We start from the raw sequence: 5,905 nt of genomic DNA on the forward strand, positions 1-5,905 counted from the left end.
TTCCAACAGTTAACTCATAGACAATCTTGTTTCAACAATAATGCTACTACTCACCCCTCATCCCAGATTATTTTGAATGACTCCCAACATCATATTATTTTGTTTTAAATATATCAGCATGTATCTCTAGATAGGGATTAAAAAAAACCCCACAATATCATTATCACAACCACAAAATTAACAATAATTCCTTAATATTACCAAATATCTAATGAGTATTCAAACCCCCCAGTTCTACATATATATAATTTTTTAAACAGAAAAATATGGAACACTTCACAAATTTGCATGTCATCCTTGCGCAGGGGCCATGCTAATCTCTGTATCGTTCCAATTTTAGTATATGTGCTGCCGAAGCGAGCACTCTTTACAGTTTTTATCTACAGGAGGGTTGGTCCTGAAAGGAACCATAACTAGAATTCCACAACTTTACATTAGAAAGAATTTCTTACATTACAAATCTTTAAAAGTATAATTTTAGACTGTTTAATCATCATAAGGTTGCAGAATAATTCATTAGGTTGAACAGTGTGAAATCACCATGTTTGCAGGACTGACATAGGAACAATTTCATGTAATTCAACCTGGTAATTATGTTCTCATGTATTTATAATTAATTTTATCATTGAGTATTTATGGGCATATTGAGTTACCTGTACTTCAGGTTATTTACGTTGTATAGAGCCGTAGAAGTGGGAATCCTGGGTCCAAATTTATGGACATCCTTAAACTTATTGAGTATAATTGCTAATTTTATTATTTAATTTTAAAACAATAATACATAATGTAATTATTTTTTCCTAAAATGGTTGCATGAATTAATGGTGTCTAAAATGGCGTCTGTCCTAAAATTGGGTAATGCAATTATATTTGGGCTTTGCTTTTTTGTTTTGTTTATTTTCATTAGCCAAAATATTATCAAGTTATTTACTTTGATTTATGTGCTATGGTTGTTCGTTATTATCTACATTGCATATATTCATGGTACTTGTCAATTCATGTATGTTTTCTTTGGATACTGTATCAGAATATTTTAGGGACCCTGGAATATTCCAGACTTGCATTATCAAATTTCTTCCTTTACTTATATTTGAGGATATTAAAAGCTGCTTAATTTTAGGAAACTTTTATGCTGGCTTCTTTATACAAGATAGGAAAAATTTTAACCCTGTTTCCCATTTGTATTAGTGCGATGGACTGAGCAATAGGAAAAAGAATATAAGCCAATAAATTTTGCTTGTTTGGAGGAAACACTATATATCGGCAATATAAGGGTTATGTAACACTCGTGCCTGTAGTTCTGTGTCCTTAAATGTTTTAGCATAAGCTGGCAAAAAACTGCCTGAGTGAGAAACACAAAAGATACAGTGGAAAATAGAAGAACTAATGCCTATATGATAAGGCAAATCTTTTGTGTCAATACAAACAGGGGATTCAGAATCCTTGCTGTGAGCTTATTGTACTGTGGCATAGGGTTTGGAATGCCTTACTGAGTTTGTCTGTTTATCATATTCTGAAAAGCAACATGAAAAAATCGATTGATAAGTCTCATTTAACCCCTGAAAGAAAATAAATCCAGTGCAATGACTAAATAATTGAGTTATGGTTTCTGTTAACACAGTATAACATACTAGCAATTTGTGCTTTAAATGCATCTCTGCTAATTAATTTGTTTATTTTGCAGGAAAAAAGTCAAATGAAAGCATGAATTATGGCCACTAAACACTACAGGGAGAGGACTAATTGGTCCATGGCTCATTTTTAAAGAGCTAAAAATGTGCCCCCAAAGAATGTACTATTATGTCATAAGTTTTTACAAAAGTAAAGTCCACATACATCTAGATTTATGCCAAACTTTAAGAATGACTTAAAACAAGGATGACAAATACCTGTGGCACATGAGAATCATTTCTTGTGTAATATCAATGACAGGCATCATTAATAGATCACTTTGTCCTTTCCTGCTGAACTCAGATATAGGGTGGAATCCTTTGGACAGAGTATTTCAGGGAGTCATTGCCAATCAGATCAGTGATCTCATGAAAGGAAGACGCTTTGCCATGCACATCCCTTTTACTAAACAACTTAGCCCAAGAGAATAATCTTACTTGGGCATTTATAGTGAATAAAAATGATTTCGATCACAAGAAACAGGAAACCAATGCAAACTATTTTATGTAAAATATTTTTCTGCTCACCTAGCTACAGAGTCAAGATGTATTCTAGTTTCAGCTTTTAATAAACAATGAACTTTCAGCTTATTTGAAGGTCTAAGTCTTCAAATAAGAATGTCAAGTAAGTGTCTCTCTCCTTTTCTTTTCCCTGCGGTGCCTTCGTTGTCAGGCGTGCTCTAAGTGTTGATAAAAAACAGCCTCACTTACCTCATGCCTGCTGAGCAATCCTCAGTTTCTATCCCCATTGCCCAGAGTGAGTCCAAGGTAGGTCTCTCATTGGCTCCTTTTGAACCTGCCTTTCATTGCTCTGATCAGAGGGATAGAAAATATTGGTTGTTCATGCCTGTGTCACCTGGACCAGAGGTAGATAAGAAGCATTGCACTTAGCCTCAACTCAGCCATATAAACACAGGGCGATGTTATTCTCTAAAGCTGGTTGAGCTCTATGAATGCAGATAAATGCCAGGCAAACAAAAAAATAGCACTGTCCACTGCAGCTTCCATTCTTATTTTCCTTTACTATTCTGAAATCGTTCTGATGACAGAGATCACAATTGTATTCGTTAGGGAAAAGGTTAAACGGTTATAATAAAGAGACCCCAAAAGACATTGGCTCAAAGAAGAGATAAAGTCATTTCCTGGTAAGAAGTGGGCTCCAATCCCTGGAGTCATCCAGCGACTCAGGCTAAGGGGTGTTTTTTTGTCTTCTTCAACATAAAACTTTTACCACTGCAGGCTAGCTAGAAGGTAAAAGAGCTGTGAAGCTAGATTACTTTTAAGTAGATGACCTGGAAGTTGCCAACTACATTTCTCCTCATGTCGCTTTAGTGAGAACTTAGTCTTGGGTTCAAACTTGGTCACGAGGGAAACTAGGAAATGTAGTCTTTTGGTAGGTGGCCACGTGCCCAGGAAGAAAAAAAACAGAAGGAACAGATTTGGGGGTGAGGCAGGAGAAGGGAGGAGAGCAAACAACATCCTGCCACAAGGTCCTTTTTTTTTTTTTTTTTTTAATTTTATTTATTTTTGGCCGCATTGGGTCTTTGTTGCTGTGCATGGGCTTTCTCTAGTTGCAGCGAGCGGGGACTACTCTTCATTGCAGTGCGCGGGCTTCTCATTGCAGTGGCTTCTCTTATCACGGAGCACGGGCTCTAGAGTGTAAGCTCAGTAGTTGTGGCACGTGGGCTCGGTAGTTGTGGCTCGCGGGCTCGGTAGTTGTGGCTCACGGGCTCCAGAGCACAGGCTCAGTAGTTGTGGAGCACGGGGTTAGTTGCCCTGTGGCATGTGGGATCCTTCTGGACCAGGGCTCAAACCCATGTCCCCTGCACTGGCAGGTGGATTCTTAACCACTGTGCCACCAGGGAAGTCCCCTGCCACAAGGTCTTATATTAAGGAGAGCCACTGGTTCTCTCCTTTTTCTCTAACATGTTTACTTCATGTTGACAGTGGTAAAACCTATTGTCCAAAATCAACTGGACAAAATAGACAGGCAAAAAGGATAAACTAAGTCCTTTACTTCGACTAAACTATTTATCTCTGTAAATGCCAGAGACAAATACCCTTAATCTTGTGGTATCACTCACCACCTGACTATTCAGCCTACGTTTATTTGCTGTAGCAGAATTGGAATAAATAAAATTATCTTCCAAGATGGCAGTGGCTTGTCATATTCTAAAATGACACAAGATTAAAAACTAGGAGATCTTTCAATTTTTTCTAGACCACTAACCGGTTGTACAGCCTTGAGAAAACTTCTGAACCTTACCCATCTCAGGTATCAATATAAAAAGAAGTTGTAGGAGAATATTTTATCTGAGGTCCCTATCAGATTGAAAAGATTTTATATTATGTTGGAAGTAGAGAGGTTTAGATGAAATTCCCACCCTCCCAAAATACCAGGGTTTTCCCACAATAAATGTGAATTCATTCTATAACACAGTTCACAGGTCTTTGAGACAAAATTTGATTGACTAGGACTTTAGAGCAATCACCAATAGGAAAGTGAGCTAGCCATAATTGTCAGTTGGGCGTTTCTGGTTGGAGGATAGGAAATCTTTCTCATCTCCACAAGAAATCAACAAATGCCCTGAAGCCTGAGATTTGGCAAAATACAAGCAATGTCTTAGCTATGTAAGTATAATGTTATTAATGACCATAACATTAGCTAGCCCTTTTAGAATCCAGTTAAAGTATCTGGTTCCATGACCTCCTAAGGGTGAATCACACATATTAATGATCCACAGAATGAAATACAAGATTTTATCTTTTTATTTGTTCCAGAATTATTGCCCTTTGATTTTTAACACATGTCGTTTGTTCTCACATTAAAGGACAGGTTAAAGGAGTATCGACTCTGTCATTTTAAGTCCTCAGAGTTAATATGGTCTTCTGTAGCTTGATTAATATCTAAGCCGAAGGTGGCTGCTTTGTACTTCCAAGGTTGCCTTTGAGGGTTTATCCCTCAGTGGAACATCCGGCTTTCCTTTTTTATAGCAGTTGGCCAGAAAACCTCTGTCGATCTGTGACTATTCTGAACTGATAGACTGAAATGCCATTTCCAAAACTACAGCTCTTCTGCTAAACAATTTTTTCTAGGAGTGATGCCATATCCCTAGCTACTGGGCTTTGCCAAAAGGCAGTATTCCTCCAATGGCCCTACTCTGGGAATGATACCAAATGATGGTTCAGGCTGGGGTAAGTAGTAAATTAGCAGTAAAAGCTAAAAAATACCCCAGCTTTTAATACCTTTTCTCTTTTTTCCAGATGACTGGCCTATCTCTCTCACCTTCTGCTTCCATTCATGAAAGAACTCCTTTTCTCCCCTTCATTTGTGATTTAATAGTTGAATTTTTATTTTACGTGGTGTTCCTCCATTGTGAGAGAGCAATTCACACCTTTCAAGGCTAATGCAATCAAATTTTCACGTGACATAAGTATCTAGTCTTTCTGCAGCACCCACATGCAAAGGAGTGATGCCTGATAGATTAGGATTGTTTGTAGAGTGGGAAATGTGCTGAATAAAGTGTCAGACAGGAGAATAGGAGCCAAGAGAGGGTTTCAAAGCAGCAAGTTTCTTGGGACAGGAAAGCCTAGATTGGTTGCCTGCCCTTAAATACGTATTAAAAATATGAACTTATCCTTGGAGGTAAGAGCTATGAGGTGTTTCTTGGATGTGGAAGTCACTGCCTCCATTTTGTATTCCTTTTAAAAAAAAACTTCCTTTAGTTGGCTAAAATACTTTCTTGTTCTCAATACTGTTTTCCTTTCTTGGTTAATCATTTGCCTGTCTTCCTCCCTCTCTTCCTTCCTCCCACCGTCTGTCCCTCCCTTTCTTCCCTTTTCCTTACCTATCTTTTTCTTCTTTCTCACTTCTTTCTTAAAATGTAGCTGCCTGGAGTAAAGTTTTTTGTGTATATGCTGACTTAATGGCTGTCCCTGGTAAGCCATGGGTTTACTCTTTGGGTATTTCCTAATTTATATGCAGTGCCAGAGGCTCAGAAGTATGTTATTGTTATTTTCCTTTCAATAAAAACCCATATTTAAGAGCCTCTTAAACAAGAGGCCATCTTCTTGTTTCAGGTATTATACCTTGGTATTCTTTTATATATCTTTGGGCAGTTGATTTAAAAAGACGCAACTGGCCTTGCCTGTTGAGTTTTCCACTGTACCCTAGCACCTAGGACAATGACTGATAAGTAGTAGGTGCTCAATAAACATTTGTTTTTAAAATAATG

General features: G+C 37.6%; 1 non-coding gene across 1 annotated transcript; it reads right to left on the reverse strand.

Annotated features, from left to right (window-relative positions):
• Positions 1–260: 260 nt before the first annotated feature.
• LOC115803154 (U6 spliceosomal RNA) lies at positions 261–364 on the reverse strand. The gene has a single exon (XR_004023825.1). It is a non-coding gene; the product is annotated as a U6 spliceosomal RNA (small nuclear RNA).
• Positions 365–5,905: the final 5,541 nt, after the last annotated feature.

Source organism: Delphinapterus leucas, chromosome 10 (assembly GCF_059928025.1).
Source record: "Delphinapterus leucas isolate spDelLeu-1000000601 "Yukka" chromosome 10, BTC_Dleu_Yukka2, whole genome shotgun sequence".
NCBI lineage: Eukaryota > Metazoa > Chordata > Mammalia > Artiodactyla > Monodontidae > Delphinapterus > Delphinapterus leucas.